General features: G+C 42.1%; 8 non-coding genes across 8 annotated transcripts; all 8 read left to right on the top strand.

Annotated features, from left to right (window-relative positions):
* Nucleotides 1–947: 947 nt before the first annotated feature.
* On the top strand, nucleotides 948–1,054 carry LOC126279357 (U6 spliceosomal RNA). Its single transcript, XR_007550840.1, has one exon. It is a non-coding gene; the product is annotated as a U6 spliceosomal RNA (small nuclear RNA).
* Nucleotides 1,055–3,530: 2,476 nt separating this feature from the next.
* On the top strand, nucleotides 3,531–3,637 carry LOC126279355 (U6 spliceosomal RNA). The gene has a single exon (XR_007550839.1). It is a non-coding gene; the product is annotated as a U6 spliceosomal RNA (small nuclear RNA).
* Nucleotides 3,638–6,114: 2,477 nt separating this feature from the next.
* Nucleotides 6,115–6,221, top strand: LOC126279677 (U6 spliceosomal RNA). Its single transcript, XR_007551142.1, has one exon. It is a non-coding gene; the product is annotated as a U6 spliceosomal RNA (small nuclear RNA).
* Nucleotides 6,222–8,700: 2,479 nt separating this feature from the next.
* LOC126279354 (U6 spliceosomal RNA) lies at nucleotides 8,701–8,807 on the top strand. The gene has a single exon (XR_007550838.1). It is a non-coding gene; the product is annotated as a U6 spliceosomal RNA (small nuclear RNA).
* A 2,478-nt stretch (nucleotides 8,808–11,285) lies between these two features.
* Nucleotides 11,286–11,392, top strand: LOC126279353 (U6 spliceosomal RNA). Its single transcript, XR_007550837.1, has one exon. It is a non-coding gene; the product is annotated as a U6 spliceosomal RNA (small nuclear RNA).
* Nucleotides 11,393–13,869: 2,477 nt separating this feature from the next.
* Nucleotides 13,870–13,976, top strand: LOC126279352 (U6 spliceosomal RNA). Its single transcript, XR_007550836.1, has one exon. It is a non-coding gene; the product is annotated as a U6 spliceosomal RNA (small nuclear RNA).
* A 2,476-nt stretch (nucleotides 13,977–16,452) lies between these two features.
* On the top strand, nucleotides 16,453–16,559 carry LOC126279351 (U6 spliceosomal RNA). The gene has a single exon (XR_007550835.1). It is a non-coding gene; the product is annotated as a U6 spliceosomal RNA (small nuclear RNA).
* Nucleotides 16,560–19,037: 2,478 nt separating this feature from the next.
* Nucleotides 19,038–19,144, top strand: LOC126279647 (U6 spliceosomal RNA). Its single transcript, XR_007551114.1, has one exon. It is a non-coding gene; the product is annotated as a U6 spliceosomal RNA (small nuclear RNA).
* Nucleotides 19,145–21,393: the final 2,249 nt, after the last annotated feature.

The following is a 21,393-nucleotide window of genomic DNA, read 5'->3' as shown; positions in this document are numbered from 1 at the left end:
CTCTTACCACATGTCCCCTCGATATTTTAGGCTCATTCACACACCTCAATCACAGTGTTTCACTGTTGTCAAGTAGACCTGCCCTGTGTACACCTGGATCAACACAAATATATCACCTGGTATTGTACTGAAAACGGAACTATGTCCATCATTCCTACTACTATCTCACACAAGTCGCATTAACCCATCCATGCCCTAGTAATGACCTACACTGCTGTGTTTCAAAGTGTGCAATACGAATGCTGTTTTTAATGGTTTGTGAGGCTACTGTGTCTCTTCTTGCAGTCACTATTGTCTTCTGGCGCCATTGGATGAATAGAACCATGCTTGGTCTCTGTGGAGTTCCTCAGTAATTTACATGGTCACAGGCTGTGTCTTCTTGTGTTGTACTTGATGTGTGAGTTAAAAGTTGCATTGCATATGAGCACTCTGTAATTAAATCGATAGGTATCGTAAGAAAGTACCACTGCAAGAGTAATGCAATTTGTGTTAGCAGTGAAGACAGTTTGGCCAAAATATTCGCTTGTTTTGAGAGTCTTGAAGACCTGCTACCTGCTCCAGTCGGAGTCATTTATCCCACACATTAGGAAGTGTGTTTCATACGTATGCCTATAAGACACTAAACTCGGGATGTGAGAACATGGCGACAATAGCTGCCAACACGTCTTGCTGCCGCCTAGCGGCAGCTGTGTGAAACTGCTGCTGCTCTGGGTGGATGGTGCGAGAGCAAACGACTCTACGATCTAAGTTTTACACCCAAAACTGCCAAATCTACAGTTGACAGAGCTGCCACTTACTAAGAACGACACCTCGCAGTAATTAGTTCACAAATTAGCACTCGGCAGGCCTTGTGTTCCTCGCCAGAGCTGTGTAAACCTACGTCCAAGCCGAACCATGTTTGACGCGACGCCATAACTATATATACAATTTCAGAGGGCTCCTCGAATGTACTCGCTTCGGCGGTACATATACTAAAATTGGAACGATACAGAGAAGATTAGCATGGCCCCTGCGCAAGGATGACACGCAAAATCGTGAAGCGTTCCACATTTTTTTTCGCAATCTCACTCTCTCATGCCTCACATCAGCTGCTAATACCATCAGCCAACTACACAAGTTTCGCTTCATATCTGCACCCACTTGTCACAAACTATGCTCTCCATTTACGCAGTTCTCCTCCACTTTCTTTCATTCACAACAGAACATGACAAAACTGGCAATAAACCTATCCCTTACATCACCAATGCACATCTAAAATGTCACTCTAATAACAAGTCAGCAAGCACACCAAAACCACAAGTACATGTCACTAGCACCCCTTCAACACAAATCACAGCCAGGCTAAGCCTAGCACAGGCAAAAGCCTCTTCTCTTCCTCAGTATCACACTCAGCTGTCACAGCATCTCTTGCTACTGTCTCAATCATGTCATTTCATAACACACACCTACTGCCACACACAACATTTGGAAACCTTACACCAACTTTACACAAGATAGCTGCATGTTCCAAATCTTTCTCACTCACATACTTTCACTTAGACTACTGCTTAAATACACTCTAGCGCTCTAAAATTAGCTTGCATTACCTAATATTTATTTTTCTCTAACGCCTGCAAAGCTTCTGGTGCCTGTAAGCCACTATCACATACTGTCTGCACACAGACCCACAATATTTATCTTTATTCATCTTCATGGCTGCAGCTGATGCCATAATTGTTTGAGCAGCATAAACAAACATGTGAAGGAAGGTGTATCTTTCATCATTAAGTGTGCAAGCTACCCCTTTACAGGAAGTTTATGTAACATTATGTTTCAAGTAACTTTCCTAGTGGCCTTGCTATCCAGCTGCAGCCTCATAATACAGACTGCAGGTGACACCTCATCAGGTTCTTAACTGAAGCATATCTGCCTGTGTAATAAGCCACTGCCCTTCACCTAAAAACCAACTATTACTGCAAATCTGTGGTGCATCAGCATGTCATGTACAAATTTCACTGGTGTGACTCACAAAGTATTTTCCCACATGTCTGGCAATCTGCCATTACATACAGTTACTTAAATAAATTCAAAAGTGTCAGCCAATGAATACCACAACACTGAAGTGTTTAGACAGCAGACCAGTATGCTAATATTAACATATAGCATTTAGATGTGAGACTCTACTATTTTGACAGCACTTTGAATCCCATCAATGTGATACAAGTCGATGGTGTTCACAATTGCAGCTGATGCACCTCTCATCCTGTGTCTAGGAGAAAGATTGCACAAACTCTGCATGCAATATTCATCATGTTACATACACAGAAGCTCTACCACATAAGCAGATACAGAGCCAGTCAAGACACAAAACACTAGCAAGCTTCAAGATTTCAGGAATAGACAACTACATCACAAACCAGTTTGTGTCACATTGACACCAGTAGCAACTCAGTTATTAACTGCTTTCAAATACTAAATCTATCACTCTTTGTTCTGCACTAGCAATTCTTCCTGCAATAACAACATTCACCAACCTGGATTACAGCTGATTGACATTTCACAGGAACATAACTACAGCTACTAACACAATGCTAACCTGGTTTCTCTTACCACATGTCCCCTCGATATTTTAGGCTCATTCACACACCTCAATCACAGTGTTTCACTGTTGTGAAGTAGACCTGCCCTGTGTACACCTGGATCAACACAAATATATCACCTGGTATTGTACTGAAAACGGAACTATGTCCATCATTCCTACTACTATCTCACACAAGTCGCATTAACCCATCCATGCCCTAGTAATGACCTACACTGCTGTGTTTCAAAGTGTGCAATACGAATGCTGTTTTTAATGGTTTGTGAGGCTACTGTGTCTCTTCTTGCAGTCACTATTGTCTTCTGGCGCCATTGGATGAATAGAACCATGCTTGGTCTCTGTGGAGTTCCTCAGTAATTTACATGGTCACAGGCTGTGTCTTCTTGTGTTGTACTTGATGTGTGAGTTAAAAGTTGCATTGCATATGAGCACTCTGTAATTAAATCGATAGGTATCGTAAGAAAGTACCACTGCAAGAGTAATGCAATTTGTGTTAGCAGTGAAGACAGTTTGGCCAAAATATTCGCTTGTTTTGAGAGTCTTGAAGACCTGCTACCTGCTCCAGTCGGAGTCATTTATCCCACACATTAGAGAAGTGTGTTTCATACGTATGCCTATAAGACACTAAACTCGGGATGTGAGAACATGGCGACAATAGCTGCCAACACGTCTTGCTGCCGCCTAGCGGCAGCTGTGTGAAACTGCTGCTGCTCTGGGTGGATGGTGCGAGAGCAAACGACTCTACGATCTAAGTTTTACACCCAAAACTGCCAAATCTACAGTTGACAGAGCTGCCACTTACTAAGAACGACACCTCGCAGTAATTAGTTCACAAATTAGCACTCGGCAGGCCTTGTGTTCCTCGCCAGAGCTGTGTAAACCTACGTCCAAGCCGAACCATGTTTGACGCGACGCCATAACTATATATACAATTTCAGAGGGCTCCTCGAATGTACTCGCTTCGGCGGTACATATACTAAAATTGGAACGATACAGAGAAGATTAGCATGGCCCCTGCGCAAGGATGACACGCAAAATCGTGAAGCGTTCCACATTTTTTTTCGCAATCTCACTCTCTCATGCCTCACATCAGCTGCTAATACCATCAGCCAACTGCACAAGTTTCGCTTCATATCTGCACCCACTTGTCACAAACTATGCTCTCCATTTACGCAGTTCTCCTCCACTTTCTTTCATTCACAACAGAACATGACAAAACTGGCAATAAACCTATCCCTTACATCACCAAAGCACATCTAAAATGTCACTCTAATAACAAGTCAGCAAGCACACCAAAACCACAAGTACATGTCACTAGCACCCCTTCAACACAAATCACAGCCAGGCTAAGCCTAGCACAGGCAAAAGCCTCTTCTCTTCCTCAGTATCACACTCAGCTGTCACAGCATCTCTTGCTACTGTCTCAATCATGTCATTTCATAACACACACCTACTGCCACACACAACATTTGGAAACCTTACACCAACTTTACACAAGATAGCTGCATGTTCCAAATCTTTCTCACTCACATACTTTCACTTAGACTACTGCTTAAATACACTCTAGCGCTCTAAAATTAGCTTGCATTACCTAATATTTATTTTTCTCTAACGCCTGCAAAGCTTCTGGTGCCTGTAAGCCACTATCACATACTGTCTGCATACAGACCCACAATATTTATCTTTATTCATCTTCATGGCTGCAGCTGATGCCATAATTGTTTGAGCAGCATAAACAAACATGTGAAGGAAGGTGTATCTTTCATCATTAAGTGTGCAAGCTACCCCTTTACAGGAAGTTTATGTAACATTATGTTTCAAGTAACTTTCCTAGTGGCCTTGCTATCCAGCTGCAGCCTCATAATACAGACTGCAGGTGACACCTCATCAGGTTCTTAACTGAAGCATATCTGCCTGTGTAATAAGCCACTGCCCTTCACCTAAAAACCAACTATTACTGCAAATCTGTGGTGCATCAGCATGTCATGTACAAATTTCACTGGTGTGACCCACAAAGTATTTTCCTACATGTCTGGCAATCTGCCATTACATACAGTTACTTAAATAAATTCCAAAAGTGTCAGCCAATGAATACCACAACACTGAAGTGTTTAGACAGCAGACCAGTATGCTAATATTAACATATAGCATTTAGATGTGAGACTCTATTATTTTGACAGCACTTTGAATCCCATCAATGTGATACAAGTCGATGGTGTTCACAATTGCAGCTGATGCACCACTCATCCGGTGTCTAGGAGAAAGATTGCACAAACTCTGCATGCAATATTCATCATGTTACATACACAGAAGCTCTACCACATAAGCAGATACAGAGCCAGTCAAGACACAAAACACTAGCAAGCTTCAAGATTTCAGGAATAGACAACTACATCACAAACCAGTTTGTGTCACATTGACACCAGTAGCAACTCAGTTATTAACTGCTTTCAAATACTAAATCTATCACTCTTTGTTCTGCACTAGCAATTCTTCCTGCAATAACAACATTCACCAACCTGGATTACAGCTGATTGACATTTCACAGGAACATAACTACAGCTACTAACACAATGCTAACCTGGTTTCTCTTACCACATGTCCCCTCGATATTTTAGGCTCATTCACACACCTCAATCACAGTGTTTCACTGTTGTCAAGTAGACCTGCCCTGTGTACACCTGGATCAACACAAATATATCACCTGGTATTGTACTGAAAACGGAACTATGTCCATCATTCCTACTACTATCTCACACAAGTCGCATTAACCCATCCATGCCCTAGTAATGACCTACACTGCTGTGTTTCAAAGTGTGCAATACGAATGCTGTTTTTAATGGTTTGTGAGGCTACTGTGTCTCTTCTTGCAGTCACTATTGTCTTCTGGCGCCATTGGATGAATAGAACCATGCTTGGTCTCTGTGGAGTTCCTCAGTAATTTACATGGTCACAGGCTGTGTCTTCTTGTGTTGTACTTGATGTGTGAGTTAAAAGTTGCATTGCATATGAGCACTCTGTAATTAAATCGATAGGTATCGTAAGAAAGTACCACTGCAAGAGTAATGCAATTTGTGTTAGCAGTGAAGACAGTTTGGCCAAAATATTCGCTTGTTTTGAGAGTCTTGAAGACCTGCTACCTGCTCCAGTCAGAGTCATTTATCCCACACATTAGAGAAGTGTGTTTCATACGTATGCCTATAAGACACTAAACTCGGGATGTGAGAACATGGCGACAATAGCTGCCAACACGTCTTGCTGCCGCCTAGCGGCAGCTGTGTGAAACTGCTGCTGCTCTGGGTGGATGGTGCGAGAGCAAACGACTCTACGATCTAAGTTTTACACCCAAAACTGCCAAATCTACAGTTGACAGAGCTGCCACTTACTAAGAACGACACCTCGCAGTAATTAGTTCACAAATTAGCACTCGGCAGGCCTTGTGTTCCTCGCCAGAGCTGTGTAAACCTACGTCCAAGCCGAACCATGTTTGACGCGACGCCATAACTATATATACAATTTCAGAGGGCTCCTCGAATGTACTCGCTTCGGCGGTACATATACTAAAATTGGAACGATACAGAGAAGATTAGCATGGCCCCTACGCAAGGATGACACGCAAAATCGTGAAGCGTACCACATTTTTTTTTTCGCAATCTCACTCTCTCATGCCTCACATCAGCTGCTAATACCATCAGCCAACTGCACAAGTTTCGCTTCATATCTGCACCCACTTGTCACAAACTATGCTCTCCATTTACGCAGTTCTCCTCCACTTTCTTTCATTCACAACAGAACATGACAAAACTGGCAATAAACCTATCCCTTACATCACCAAAGCACATCTAAAATGTCACTCTAATAACAAGTCAGCAAGCACACCAAAACCACAAGTACATGTCACTAGCACCCCTTCAACACAAATCACAGCCAGGCTAAGCCTAGCACAGGCAAAAGCCTCTTCTCTTCCTCAGTATCACACTCAGCTGTCACAGCATCTCTTGCTACTGTCTCAATCATGTCATTTCATAACACACACCTACTGCCACACACAACATTTGGAAACCTTACACCAACTTTACACAAGATAGCTGCATGTTCCAACTCTTTCTCACTCACATACTTTCACTTAGACTACTGCTTAAATACACTCTAGCGCTCTAAAATTAGCTTGCATTACCTAATATTTATTTTTCTCTAACGCCTGCAAAGCTTCTGGTGCCTGTAAGCCACTATCACATACTGTCTGCACACAGACCCACAATATTTATCTTTATTCATCTTCATGGCTGCAGCTGATGCCATAATTGTTTGAGCAGCATAAACAAACGTGTGAAGGAAGGTGTATCTTTCATCATTAAGTGTGCAAGCTACCCCTTTACAGGAAGTTTATGTAACATTATGTTTCAAGTAACTTTCCTAGTGGCCTTGCTATCCAGCTGCAGCCTCATAATACAGACTGCAGGTGACACCTCATCAGGTTCTTAACTGAAGCATATCTGCCTGTGTAATAAGCCACTGCCCTTCACCTAAAAACCAACTATTACTGCAAATGTGTGGTGCATCAGCATGTCATGTACAAATTTCACTGGTGTGACCCACAAAGTATTTTCCCACATGTCTGGCAATCTGCCATTACATACAGTTACTTAAATAAATTCCAAAAGTGTCAGCCAATGAATACCACAACACTGAAGTGTTTAGACAGCAGACCAGTATGCTAATATTAACATATAGCATTTAGATGTGAGACTCTACTATTTTGACAGCACTTTGAATCCCATCAATGTGATACAAGTCGATGGTGTTCACAATTGCAGCTGATGCACCTCTCATCCTGTGTCTAGGAGAAAGATTGCACAAACTCTGCATGCAATATTCATCATGTTACATACACAGAAGCTCTACCACATAAGCAGATACAGAGCCAGTCAAGACACAAAACACTAGCAAGCTTCAAGATTTCAGGAATAGACAACTACATCACAAACCAGTTTGTGTCACATTGACACCAGTAGCAACTCAGTTATTAACTGCTTTCAAATACTAAATCTATCACTCTTTGTTCTGCACTAGCAATTCTTCCTGCAATAACAACATTCACCAACCTGGATTACAGCTGATTGACATTTCACAGGAACATAACTACAGCTACTAACACAATGCTAACCTGGTTTCTCTTACCACATGTCCCCTCGATATTTTAGGCTCATTCACACACCTCAATCACAGTGTTTCACTGTTGTCAAGTAGACCTGCCCTGTGTACACCTGGATCAACACAAATATATCACCTGGTATTGTACTGAAAACGGAACTATGTCCATCATTCCTACTACTATCTCACACAAGTCGCATTAACCCATCCATGCCCTAGTAATGACCTACACTGCTGTGTTTCAAAGTGTGCAATACGAATGCTGTTTTTAATGGTTTGTGAGGCTACTGTGTCTCTTCTTGCAGTCACTATTGTCTTCTGGCGCCATTGGATGAATAGAACCATGCTTGGTCTCTGTGGAGTTCCTCAGTAATTTACATGGTCACAGGCTGTGTCTTCTTGTGTTGTACTTGATGTGTGAGTTAAAAGTTGCATTGCATATGAGCACTCTGTAATTAAATCGATAGGTATCGTAAGAAAGTACCACTGCAAGAGTAATGCAATTTGTGTTAGCAGTGAAGACAGTTTGGCCAAAATATTCGCTTGTTTTGAGAGTCTTGAAGACCTGCTACCTGCTCCAGTCAGAGTCATTTATCCCACACATTAGAGAAGTGTGTTTCATACGTATGCCTATAAGACACTAAACTCGGGATGTGAGAACATGGCGACAATAGCTGCCAACACGTCTTGCTGCCGCCTAGCGGCAGCTGTGTGAAACTGCTGCTGCTCTGGGTGGATGGTGCGAGAGCAAACGACTCTACGATCTAAGTTTTACACCCAAAACTGCCAAATCTACAGTTGACAGAGCTGCCACTTACTAAGAACGACACCTCGCAGTAATTAGTTCACAAATTAGCACTCGGCAGGCCTTGTGTTCCTCGCCAGAGCTGTGTAAACCTACGTCCAAGCCGAACCATGTTTGACGCGACGCCATAACTATATATACAATTTCAGAGGGCTCCTCGAATGTACTCGCTTCGGCGGTACATATACTAAAATTGGAACGATACAGAGAAGATTAGCATGGCCCCTGCGCAAGGATGACACGCAAAATCGTGAAGCGTTCCACATTTTTTTTTCGCAATCTCACTCTCTCATGCCTCACATCAGCTGCTAATACCATCAGCCAACTACACAAGTTTCGCTTCATATCTGCACCCACTTGTCACAAACTATGCTCTCCATTTACGCAGTTCTCCTCCACTTTCTTTCATTCACAACAGAACATGACAAAACTGGCAATAAACCTATCCCTTACATCACCAATGCACATCTAAAATGTCACTCTAATAACAAGTCAGCAAGCACACCAAAACCACAAGTACATGTCACTAGCACCCCTTCAACACAAATCACAGCCAGGCTAAGCCTAGCACAGGCAAAAGCCTCTTCTCTTCCTCAGTATCACACTCAGCTGTCACAGCATCTCTTGCTACTGTCTCAATCATGTCATTTCATAACACACACCTACTGCCACACACAACATTTGGAAACCTTACACCAACTTTACACAAGATAGCTGCATGTTCCAAATCTTTCTCACTCACATACTTTCACTTAGACTACTGCTTAAATACACTCTAGCGCTCTAAAATTAGCTTGCATTAGCTAATATTTATTTTTCTCTAACGCCTACAAAGCTTCTGGTGGCTGTAAGCCACTATCACATACTGTCTGCACACAGACCCACAATATTTATCTTTATTCATCTTCATGGCTGCAGCTGATGCCATAATTGTTTGAGCAGCATAAACAAACATGTGAAGGAAGGTGTATCTTTCATCATTAAGTGTGCAAGCTACCCCTTTACAGGAAGTTTATGTAACATTATGTTTCAAGTAACTTTCCTAGTGGCCTTGCTATCCAGCTGCAGCCTCATAATACAGACTGCAGGTGACACCTCATCAGGTTCTTAACTGAAGCATATCTGCCTGTGTAATAAGCCACTGCCCTTCACCTAAAAACCAACTATTACTGCAAATCTGTGGTGCATCAGCATGTCATGTACAAATTTCACTGGTGTGACCCACAAAGTATTTTCCTACATGTCTGGCAATCTGCCATTACATACAGTTACCTAAATAAATTCCAAAAGTGTCAGCCAATGAATACCACAACACTGAAGTGTTTAGACAGCAGACCAGTATGCTAATATTAACATATAGCATTTAGATGTGAGACTCTACTATTTTGACAGCACTTTGAATCCCATCAATGTGATACAAGTCGATGGTGTTCACAATTGCAGCTGATGCACCTCTCATCCTGTGTCTAGGAGAAAGATTGCACAAACTCTGCATGCAATATTCATCATGTTACATACACAGAAGCTCTACCACATAAGCAGATACAGAGCCAGTCAAGACACAAAACACTAGCAAGCTTCAAGATTTCAGGAATAGACAACTACATCACAAACCAGTTGGTGTCACATTGACACCAGTAGCAACTCAGTTATTAACTGCTTTCAAATACTAAATCTATCACTCTTTGTTCTGCACTAGCAATTCTTCCTGCAATAACAACATTCACCAACCTGGATTACAGCTGATTGACATTTCACAGGAACATAACTACAGCTACTAACACAATGCTAACCTGGTTTCTCTTACCACATGTCCCCTCGATATTTTAGGCTCGTTCACACACCTCAATCACAGTGTTTCACTGTTGTCAAGTAGACCTGCCCTGTGTACACCTGGATCAACACAAATATATCACCTGGTATTGTACTGAAAACGGAACTATGTCCATCATTCCTACTACTATCTCACACAAGTCGCATTAACCCATCCATGCCCTAGTAATGACCTACACTGCTGTGTTTCAAAGTGTGCAATACGAATGCTGTTTTTAATGGTTTGTGAGTCTACTGTGTCTCTTCTTGCAGTCACTATTGTCTTCTGGCGCCATTGGATGAATAGAACCATGCTTGGTCTCTGTGGAGTTCCTCAGTAATTTACATGGTCACAGGCTGTGTCTTCTTGTGTTGTACTTGATGTGTGAGTTAAAAGTTGCATTGCATATGAGCACTCTGTAATTAAATCGATAGGTATCGTAAGAAAGTACCACTGCAAGAGTAATGCAATTTGTGTTAGCAGTGAAGACAGTTTGGCCAAAATATTCGCTTGTTTTGAGAGTCTTGAAGACCTGCTACCTGCTCCAGTCAGAGTCATTTATCCCACACATTAGAGAAGTGTGTTTCATACGTATGCCTATAAGACACTAAACTCGGGATGTGAGAACATGGCGACAATAGCTGCCAACACGTCTTGCTGCCGCCTAGCGGCAGCTGTGTGAAACTGCTGCTGCTCTGGGTGGATGGTGCGAGAGCAAACGACTCTACGATCTAAGTTTTACACCCAAAACTGCCAAATCTACAGTTGACAGAGCTGCCACTTACTAAGAACGACACCTCGCAGTAATTAGTTCACAAATTAGCACTCGGCAGGCCTTGTGTTCCTCGCCAGAGCTGTGTAAACCTACGTCCAAGCCGAACCATGTTTGACGCGACGCCATAACTATATATACAATTTCAGAGGGCTCCTCGAATGTACTCGCTTCGGCGGTACATATACTAAAATTGGAACGATACAGAGAAGATTAGCATGGCCCCTGCGCAAGGATGACACGCAAAATCGTGAAGCGTTCCACATTTTTTTTCGCAATCTCACTCTCTCATGCCTCACATCAGCTGCTAATACCATCAGCCAACTACACAAGTTTCGCTTCATATCTGCACCCACTTGTCACAAACTATGCTCTCCATTTACGCAGTTCTCCTCCACTTTCTTTCATTCACAACAGAACATGACAAAACTGGCAATAAACCTATCCCTTACATCACCAATGCACATCTAAAATGTCACTCTAATAACAAGTCAGCAAGCACACCAAAACCACAAGTACATGTCACTAGCACCCCTTCAACACAAATCACAGCCAGGCTAAGCCTAGCACAGGCAAAAGCCTCTTCTCTTCCTCAGTATCACACTCAGCTGTCACAGCATCTCTTGCTACTGTCTCAATCATGTCATTTCATAACACACACCTACTGCCACACACAACATTTGGAAACCTTACACCAACTTTACACAAGATAGCTGCATGTTCCAACTCTTTCTCACTCACATACTTTCACTTAGACTACTGCTTAAATACACTCTAGCGCTCTAAAATTAGCTTGCATTACCTAATATTTATTTTTCTCTAACGCCTGCAAAGCTTCTGGTGCCTGTAAGCCACTATCACATACTGTCTGCACACAGACCCACAATATTTATCTTTATTCATCTTCATGGCTGCAGCTGATGCCATAATTGTTTGAGCAGCATAAACAAACGTGTGAAGGAAGGTGTATCTTTCATCATTAAGTGTGCAAGCTACCCCTTTACAGGAAGTTTATGTAACATTATGTTTCAAGTAACTTTCCTAGTGGCCTTGCTATCCAGCTGCAGCCTCATAATACAGACTGCAGGTGACACCTCATCAGGTTCTTAACTGAAGCATATCTGCCTGTGTAATAAGCCACTGCCCTTCACCTAAAAACCAACTATTACTGCAAATCTGTGGTGCATCAGCATGTCATGTACAAATTTCACTGGTGTGACCCACAAAGTATTTTCCCACATGTCTGGCAATCTGCCATTACATACAGTTACTTAAATAAATTCCAAAAGTGTCAGCCAATGAATACCACAACACTGAAGTGTTTAGACAGCAGACCAGTATGCTAATATTAACATATAGCATTTAGATGTGAGACTCTACTATTTTGACAGCACTTTGAATCCCATCAATGTGATACAAGTCGATGGTGTTCACAATTGCAGCTGATGCACCTCTCATCCTGTGTCTAGGAGAAAGATTGCACAAACTCTGCATGCAATATTCATCATGTTACATACACAGAAGCTCTACCACATAAGCAGATACAGAGCCAGTCAAGACACAAAACACTAGCAAGCTTCAAGATTTCAGGAATAGACAACTACATCACAAACCAGTTGGTGTCACATTGACACCAGTAGCAACTCAGTTATTAACTGCTTTCAAATACTAAATCTATCACTCTTTGTTCTGCACTAGCAATTCTTCCTGCAATAACAACATTCACCAACCTGGATTACAGCTGATTGACATTTCACAGGAACATAACTACAGCTACTAACACAATGCTAACCTGGTTTCTCTTACCACATGTCCCCTCGATATTTTAGGCTCATTCACACACCTCAATCACAGTGTTTCACTGTTGTCAAGTAGACCTGCCCTGTGTACACCTGGATCAACACAAATATATCACCTGGTATTGTACTGAAAACGGAACTATGTCCATCATTCCTACTACTATCTCACACAAGTCGCATTAACCCATCCATGCCCTAGTAATGACCTACACTGCTGTGTTTCAAAGTGTGCAATACGAATGCTGTTTTTAATGGTTTGTGAGGCTACTGTGTCTCTTCTTGCAGTCACTATTGTCTTCTGGCGCCATTGGATGAATAGAACCATGCTTGGTCTCTGTGGAGTTCCTCAGTAATTTACATGGTCACAGGCTGTGTCTTCTTGTGTTGTACTTGATGTGTGAGTTAAAAGTTGCATTGCATATGAGCACTCTGTAATTAAATCGATAGGTATCGTAAGAAAGTACCACTGCAAGAGTAATGCAATTTGTGTTAGCAGTGAAGACAGTTTGGCCAAAATATTCGCTTGTTTTGAGAGTCTTGAAGACCTGCTACCTGCTCCAGTCAGAGTCATTTATCCCACACATTAGAGAAGTGTGTTTCATACGTATGCCTATAAGACACTAAACTCGGGATGTGAGAACATGGCGACAATAGCTGCCAACACGTCTTGCTGCCGCCTAGCGGCAGCTGTGTGAAACTGCTGCTGCTCTGGGTGGATGGTGCGAGAGCAAACGACTCTACGATCTAAGTTTTACACCCAAAACTGCCAAATCTACAGTTGACAGAGCTGCCACTTACTAAGAACGACACCTCGCAGTAATTAGTTCACAAATTAGCACTCGGCAGGCCTTGTGTTCCTCGCCAGAGCTGTGTAAACCTACGTCCAAGCCGAACCATGTTTGACGCGATGCCATAACTATATATACAATTTCAGAGGGCTCCTCGAATGTACTCGCTTCGGCGGTACATATACTAAAATTGGAACGATACAGAGAAGATTAGCATGGCCCCTGCGCAAGGATGACACGCAAAATCGTGAAGCGTTCCACATTTTTTTTCGCAATCTCACTCTCTCATGCCTCACATCAGCTGCTAATACCATCAGCCAACTACACAAGTTTCGCTTCATATCTGCACCCACTTGTCACAAACTATGCTCTCCATTTACGCAGTTCTCCTCCACTTTCTTTCATTCACAACAGAACATGACAAAACTGGCAATAAACCTATCCCTTACATCACCAATGCACATCTAAAATGTCACTCTAATAACAAGTCAGCAAGCACACCAAAACCACAAGTACATGTCACTAGCACCCCTTCAACACAAATCACAGCCAGGCTAAGCCTAGCACAGGCAAAAGCCTCTTCTCTTCCTCAGTATCACACTCAGCTGTCACAGCATCTCTTGCTACTGTCTCAATCATGTCATTTCATAACACACACCTACTGCCACACACAACATTTGGAAACCTTACACCAACTTTACACAAGATAGCTGCATGTTCCAACTCTTTCTCACTCACATACTTTCACTTAGACTACTGCTTAAATACACTCTAGCGCTCTAAAATTAGCTTGCATTACCTAATATTTATTTTTCTCTAACGCCTGCAAAGCTTCTGGTGCCTGTAAGCCACTATCACATACTGTCTGCACACAGACCCACAATATTTATCTTTATTCATCTTCATGGCTGCAGCTGATGCCATAATTGTTTGAGCAGCATAAACAAACGTGTGAAGGAAGGTGTATCTTTCATCATTAAGTGTGCAAGCTACCCCTTTACAGGAAGTTTATGTAACATTATGTTTCAAGTAACTTTCCTAGTGGCCTTGCTATCCAGCTGCAGCCTCATAATACAGACTGCAGGTGACACCTCATCAGGTTCTTAACTGAAGCATATCTGCCTGTGTAATAAGCCACTGCCCTTCACCTAAAAACCAACTATTACTGCAAATCTGTGGTGCATCAGCATGTCATGTACAAATTTCACTGGTGTGACCCACAAAGTATTTTCCCACATGTCTGGCAATCTGCCATTACATACAGTTACTTAAATAAATTCCAAAGTGTCAGCCAATGAATACCACAACACTGAAGTGTTTAGACAGCAGACCAGTATGCTAATATTAACATATAACATTTAGATGTGAGACTCTACTATTTTGACAGCACTTTGAATCCCATCAATGTGATACAAGTCGATGGTGTTCACAATTGCAGCTGATGCACCTCTCATCCTGTGTCTAGGAGAAAGATTGCACAAACTCTGCATGCAATATTCATCATGTTACATACACAGAAGCTCTACCACATAAGCAGATACAGAGCCAGTCAAGACACAAAACACTAGCAAGCTTCAAGATTTCAGGAATAGACAACTACATCACAAACCAGTTTGTGTCACATTGACACCAGTAGCAACTCAGTTATTAACTGCTTTCAAATACTAAATCTATCACTCTTTGTTCTGCACTAGCAATTCTTCCTGCAATAACAACATTCACCAACCTGGATTACAGCTGATTGACATTTCACAGGAACATAACTACAGCTACTAACACAATGCTAACCTGGTTTCTCTTACCACATGTCCCCTCGATATTTTAGGCTCATTCACACACCTCAATCACAGTGTTTCACTGTTGTGAAGTAGACCTGCCCTGTGTACACCTGGATCAACACAAATATATCACCTGGTATTGTACTGAAAACGGAACTATGTCCATCATTCCTACTACTATCTCACACAAGTCGCATTAACCCATCCATGCCCTAGTAATGACCTACACTGCTGTGTTTCAAAGTGTGCAATACGAATGCTGTTTTTAATGGTTTGTGAGGCTACTGTGTCTCTTCTTGCAGTCACTATTGTCTTCTGGCGCCATTGGATGAATAGAACCATGCTTGGTCTCTGTGGAGTTCCTCAGTAATTTACATGGTCACAGGCTGTGTCTTCTTGTGTTGTACTTGATGTGTGAGTTAAAAGTTGCATTGCATATGAGCACTCTGTAATTAAATCGATAGGTATCGTAAGAAAGTACCACTGCAAGAGTAATGCAATTTGTGTTAGCAGTGAAGACAGTTTGGCCAAAATATTCGCTTGTTTTGAGAGTCTTGAAGACCTGCTACCTGCTCCAGTCAGAGTCATTTATCCCACACATTAGAGAAGTGTGTTTCATACGTATGCCTATAAGACACTAAACTCGGGATGTGAGAACATGGCGACAATAGCTGCCAACACGTTTTGCTGCCGCCTAGCGGCAGCTGTGTGAAACTGCTGCTGCTCTGGGTGGATGGTGCGAGAGCAAACGACTCTACGATCTAAGTTTTACACCCAAAACTGCCAAATCTACAGTTGACAGAGCTGCCACTTACTAAGAACGACACCTCGCAGTAATTAGTTCACAAATTAGCACTCGGCAGGCCTTGTGTTCCTCGCCAGAGCTGTGTAAACCTACGTCCAAGCCGAACCATGTTTGACGCGACGCCATAACTATATATACAATTTCAGAGGGCTCCTCGAATGTACTCGCTTCGGCGGTACATATACTAAAATTGGAACGATACAGAGAAGATTAGCATGGCCCCTGCGCAAGGATGACACGCAAAATCGTGAAGCGTTCCACATTTTTTTTTCGCAATCTCACTCTCTCATGCCTCACATCAGCTGCTAATACCATCAGCCAACTACACATGTTTCGCTTCATATCTGCACCCACTTGTCACAAACTATGCTCTCCATTTACGCAGTTCTCCTCCACTTTCTTTCATTCACAACAGAACATGACAAAACTGGCAATAAACCTATCCCTTACATCACCAATGCACATCTAAAATGTCACTCTAATAACAAGTCAGCAAGCACACCAAAACCACAAGTACATGTCACTAGCACCCCTTCAACACAAATCACAGCCAGGCTAAGCCTAGCACAGGCAAAAGCCTCTTCTCTTCCTCAGTATCACACTCAGCTGTCACAGCATCTCTTGCTACTGTCTCAATCATGTCATTTCATAACACACACCTACTGCCACACACAACATTTGGAAACCTTACACCAACTTTACACAAGATAGCTGCATGTTCCAAATCTTTCTCACTCACATACTTTCACTTAGACTACTGCTTAAATACACTCTAGCGCTCTAAAATTAGCTTGCATTACCTAATATTTATTTTTCTCTAACGCCTACAAAGCTTCTGGTGCCTGTAAGCCACTATCACATACTGTCTGCACACAGACCCACAATATTTATCTTTATTCATCTTCATGGCTGCAGCTGATGCCATAATTGTTTGAGCAGCATAAACAAACATGTGAAGGAAGGTGTATCTTTCATCATTAAGTGTGCAAGCTACCCCTTTACAGGAAGTTTATGTAACATTATGTTTCAAGTAACTTTCCTAGTGGCCTTGCTATCCAGCTGCAGCCTCATAATACAGACTGCAGGTGACACCTCATCAGGTTCTTAACTGAAGCATATCTGCCTGTGTAATAAGCCACTGCCCTTCACCTAAAAACCAACTATTACTGCAAATCTGTGGTGCATCAGCATGTCATGTACAAATTTCACTGGTGTGACCCACAAAGTATTTTCCTACATGTCTGGCAATCTGCCATTACATACAGTTACCTAAATAAATTCCAAAAGTGTCAGCCAATGAATACCACAACACTGAAGTGTTTAGACAGCAGACCAGTATGCTAATATTAACATATAGCATTTAGATGTGAGACTCTATTATTTTGACAGCACTTTGAATCCCATCAATGTGATACAAGTCGATGGTGTTCACAATTGCAGCTGATGCACCTCTCATCCTGTGTCTAGGAGAAAGATTGCACAAACTCTGCATGCAATATTCATCATGTTACATACACAGAAGCTCTACCACATAAGCAGATACAGAGCCAGTCAAGACACAAAACACTAGCAAGCTTCAAGATTTCAGGAATAGACAACTACATCACAAACCAGTTGGTGTCACATTGACACCAGTAGCAACTCAGTTATTAACTGCTTTCAAATACTAAATCTATCACTCTTTGTTCTGCACTAGCAATTCTTCCTGCAATAACAACATTCACCAACCTGGATTACAGCTGATTGACATTTCACAGGAACATAACTACAGCTACTAACACAATGCTAACCTGGTTTCTCTTACCACATGTCCCCTCGATATTTTAGGCTCATTCACACACCTCAATCACAGTGTTTCACTGTTGTCAAGTAGACCTGCCCTGTGTACACCTGGATCAACACAAATATATCACCTGGTATTGTACTGAAAACGGAACTATGTCCATCATTCCTACTACTATCTCACACAAGTCGCATTAACCCATCCATGCCCTAGTAATGACCTACACTGCTGTGTTTCAAAGTGTGCAATACGAATGCTGTTTTTAATGGTTTGTGAGGCTACTGTGTCTCTTCTTGCAGTCACTATTGTCTTCTGGCGCCATTGGATGAATAGAACCATGCTTGGTCTCTGTGGAGTTCCTCAGTAATTTACATGGTCACAGGCTGTGTCTTCTTGTGTTGTACTTGATGTGTGAGTTAAAAGTTGCATTGCATATGAGCACTCTGTAATTAAATCGATAGGTATCGTAAGAAAGTACCACTGCAAGAGTAATGCAATTTGTGTTAGCAGTGAAGACAGTTTGGCCAAAATATTCGCTTGTTTTGAGAGTCTTGAAGACCTGCTACCTGCTCCAGTCAGAGTCATTTATCCCACACATTAGAGAAGTGTGTTTCATACGTATGCCTATAAGACACTAAACTCGGGATGTGAGAACATGGCGACAATAGCTGCCAACACGTCTTGCTGCCGCCTAGCGGCAGCTGTGTGAAACTGCTGCTGCTCTGGGTGGATGGTGCGAGAGCAAACGACTCTACGATCTAAGTTTTACACCCAAAACTGCCAAATCTACAGTTGACAGAGCTGCCACTTACTAAGAACGACACCTCGCAGTAATTAGTTCACAAATTAGCACTCGGCATGCCTTGTGTTCCTCGCCAGAGCTGTGTAAACCTACGTCCAAGCCGAACCATGTTTGACGCGACGCCATAACTATATATACAATTTCAGAGGGCTCCTCGAATGTACTCGCTTCGGCGGTACATATACTAAAATTGGAACGATACAGAGAAGATTAGCATTGCCCCTGCGCAAGGATGACACGCAAAATCGTGAAGCGTTCCACATTTTTTTTCGCAATCTCACTCTCTCATGCCTCACATCAGCTGCTAATACCATCAGCCAACTACACAAGTTTCGCTTCATATCTGCACCCACTTGTCACAAACTATGCTCTCCATTTACGCAGTTCTCCTCCACTTTCTTTCATTCACAACAGAACATGACAAAACTGGCAATAAACCTATCCCTTACATCACCAATGCACATCTAAAATGTCACTCTAATAACAAGTCAGCAAGCACACCAAAACCACAAGTACATGTCACTAGCACCCCTTCAACACAAATCACAGCCAGGCTAAGCCTAGCACAGGCAAAAGCCTCTTCTCTTCCTCAGTATCACACTCAGCTGTCACAGCATCTCTTGCTACTGTCTCAATCATGTCATTTCATAACACACACCTACTGCCACACACAACATTTGGAAACCTTACACCAACTTTACACAAGATAGCTGCATGTTCCAAATCTTTCTCACTCACATACTTTCACTTAGACTACTGCTTAAATACACTCTAGCGCTCTAAAATTAGCTTGCATTACCTAATATTTATTTTTCTCTAACGCCTACAAAGCTTCTGGTGGCTGTAAGCCACTATCACATACTGTCTGCACACAGACCCACAATATTTATCTTTATTCATCTTCATGGCTGCAGCTGATGCCATAATTGTTTGAGCAGCATAAACAAACATGTGAAGGAAGGTGTATCATTCATCATTAAGTGTGCAAGCTACCCCTTTACAGGAAGTTTATGTAACATTATGTTTCAAGTAACTTTCCTAGTGGCCTTGCTATCCAGCTGCAGCCTCATAATACAGACTGCAGGTGACACCTCATCAGGTTCTTAACTGAAGCATATCTGCCTGTGTAATAAGCCACTGCCCTTCACCTAAAAACCAACTATTACTGCAAATCTGTGGTGCATCAGCATGTCATGTACAAATTTCACTGGTGTGACCCACAAAGTATTTTCCCACATGTCTGGCAATCTGCCATTACATACAGTTACTTAAATAAATTCCAAAAGTGTCAGCCAATGAATACCACAACACTGAAGTGTTTAGACAGCAGACCAGTATGCTAATATTAACATATAGCATTTAGCTGTGAGACTCTACTATTTTGACAGCACTTTGAATCCCATCAATGTGATACAAGTCGATGGTGTTCACAATTGCAGCTGATGCACCTCTCATCCTGTGTCTAGGAGAAAGATTGCACAAACTCTGCATGCAATATTCATCATGTTACATACACAGAAGCTCTACCACATAAGCAGATACAGAGCCAGTCAAGACACAAAACACTAGCAAGCTTCAAGATTTCAGGAATAGACAACTACATCACAAACCAGTTTGTGTCACATGACACCAGTAGCAACTCAGTTATTAACTGCTTTCAAATACTAAATCTATCACTCTTTGTTCTGCACTAGCAATTCTTCCTGCAATAACAACATTCACCAACCTGGATTACAGCTGATTGACATTTCACAGGAACATAACTACAGCTACTAACACAATGCTAACCTGGTTTCTCTTACCACATGTCCCCTCGATATTTTAGGCTCGTTCACACACCTCAATCACAGTGTTTCACTGTTGTCAAGTAGACCTGCCCTGTGTACACCTGGATCAACACAAATATATCACCTGGTATTGTACTGAAAACGGAACTATGTCCATCATTCCTACTACTATCTCACACAAGTCGCATTAACCCATCCATGCCCTAGTAATGACCTACACTGCTGTGTTTCAAAGTGTGCAATACGAATGCTGTTTTTAATGGTTTGTGAGGCTACTGTGTCTCTTCTTGCAGTCACTATTGTCTTCTGGCGCCATTGGATGAATAGAACCATGCTTGGTCTCTGTGGAGTTCCTCAGTAATTTACATGGTCACAGGCTGTGTCTTCTTGTGTTGTACTTGATGTGTGAGTTAAAAGTTGCATTGCATATGAGCACTCTGTAATTAAATCGATAGGTATCGTAAGAAAGTACCACTGCAAGAGTAATGCAATTTGTGTTAGCAGTGAAGACAGTTTGGCCAAAATATTCGCTTGTTTTGAGAGTCTTGAAGACCTGCTACCTGCTCCAGTCAGAGTCATTTATCCCACACATTAGAGAAGTGTGTTTCATACGTATGCCTATAAGACACTAAACTCGGGATGTGAGAACATGGCGACAATAGCTGCCAACACGTCTTGCTGCCGCCTAGCGGCAGCTGTGTGAAACTGCTGCTGCTCTGGGTGGATGGT

This window comes from Schistocerca gregaria, chromosome 6 (assembly GCF_023897955.1).
Source record: "Schistocerca gregaria isolate iqSchGreg1 chromosome 6, iqSchGreg1.2, whole genome shotgun sequence".
Classification (NCBI taxonomy): domain Eukaryota; kingdom Metazoa; phylum Arthropoda; class Insecta; order Orthoptera; family Acrididae; genus Schistocerca; species Schistocerca gregaria.
This window is presented reverse-complemented; position numbering and strand designations above follow the sequence as displayed.